The sequence below is a fragment of the Malania oleifera genome, chromosome 7 (genome assembly GCF_029873635.1).
Source record: "Malania oleifera isolate guangnan ecotype guangnan chromosome 7, ASM2987363v1, whole genome shotgun sequence".
NCBI lineage: Eukaryota > Viridiplantae > Streptophyta > Magnoliopsida > Santalales > Ximeniaceae > Malania > Malania oleifera.
In genome coordinates this window covers 798,766-800,731 of record NC_080423.1, presented here as the reverse complement: position 1 = coordinate 800,731, position 1,966 = coordinate 798,766, and positions in this window count along the sequence as shown.

The following is a 1,966-nucleotide window of genomic DNA, read 5'->3' as shown; positions in this document are numbered from 1 at the left end:
AAGCTCAAGGAAGACAGTTAATTTTGAATTGGTATAGGATAGGTCGGTGTAGGAGATAAGGTACTTAAGTGTGTTTCTTGTATTCGGGATGGACCCAAAAAGTAGTGGCACGAATGCTGGGGAGGATAGGCCAGGACCTTCCAGCATAGGTGGAGGAGATACAAATGTTGTACTGCGTAGCGTCACTCAGCAGATGATGGCTGAGATAGCCAGGAGCTCTGGGGAGCATGGCTGTTTGATTGAGCAATTTATGCGGATGAAGCCGCCATCCTTTGCTTGGGGAGATGACCCGATCGTAGCACTCTGGTATTGTATATAATTTTATACGGTTTTGTTTATTTGATTTCTACTTCTCGCTACTTAGGTTAATGGTTGGGTTTAATCCAGTTTGGTATCAGAGCATTGTAATTTTTTTTACAGTAAAAAAAAAAAAAAGACCCAAGTTAAATAGTAGGTCGTTACATAAATAGCCTAATAAAGCCTGAATTATTAAACTTACCTTCGATTTAAGGTTGGTGCCCCCAAGCTCCAATTTGAAAAACCGTTCCGACTAGATTGTAGAGAATCTCCCCACCAGTCTCTTGGCAATTTTCGTTCATTAATTGGACTTGTAGTTTAAGAAAAATTGAGGTAAGAGTGAAAATTGGCCTTACCCCGGGAGATATGCCTACGCCGCTCCTACGATAAATCCGCTCAAGTAGGATTATCGGTGGCGGTGATAGAAACCCAATGGTATCTTCGGATTTTCGATGAGCCGAATATTGGAGAAGAAATTGAGGTGAGTGGGAGAGAGGAGACGAAGGAAGACAAAGGAGTCTTGGGCGCAACTTCAGAGGGCGACTCTCTATAAATTCAATCTGAGAAATCTCAGGATTAAATCTCCTCCTTATCTATATAACATATTATTATTATTATATTATATTAAATAATTAATAATAATAATTATTTATTTAATTTATAATTTTTTTAAAATTTTAATTTTAATTTCCTTTTTTTTTAATCACTACAAAGACATTATGAATAGTGGATTCGATTTGTGGTTTAAGCTTCTAGAGGTTGTGATTTCCCATGAGATTGGTCAACTTTTTCCTCCAGGTGAGAAGTGGGTCGAACCATTGTAAAAAAGTCCATAGCAGAGAGCCTTGATTAGCTGGATTATGGAGATGAGCGTAGGTTTCCTATAGAGGTATGAATACAACATGGACCTGTAAAACGGAAACATACCACATATACCATATATCATTAGTATCAAAAAACGAAGGCTTGATGATGTATGGATTGAGGAAAGGATAAGTTGGAAATGTGAGGTGGTGGTTTATCCTATCAACATAAGATTTGAAGTAGGTCATGGCAAGAGTTTTTAACTGGGCTGAGTTTAGATTCTGTGAAGGGATTTCAAGAGGGAAAAACATTTGAGTAGAGGCACTTAGATGAAGGATTTCTGAGGTAGAGGAGGAGGCCATGAAGATCAAAGGGATGGCTTGGTGGCATGAGATTAGGAAATAAATTTTCCAAGGGCGAGAGAGCATGTCGGATAGAACATTGTGAACACCTTTTATATGTTTCACAAAGAAATCATATCTAGAAAACCAATCCTTTAATCTGAGAATTTGTGGATTAGGAAGGATATTATTTTTGAATTCAAGCATGCCGGGAAAAGATGAACTGTCCATTTCAATGGTGAAATGTTTAGTTTTGACATAAAAGTAGAATTTTTGAATCCCATTTTTTACTGCGAGAATTTCTTTGAAGACTGTGTGATAGTGCTTCTATGAATCCTTGAATTCCCTACTGGAGTGTCCACAATAGTACCTTCTTTATTATTTTACTTCAAGTAATAATGCTCCCCAGTCATGGTCACTGGCATCAGTCTGGAGGATAAGATTTCCCATGGATGGAATAGTCAAGGGCGGTGGATTATCTGCAGCTTTTTTGAGATGTTGGACAGCCTTTGTCTAGTCAGGGC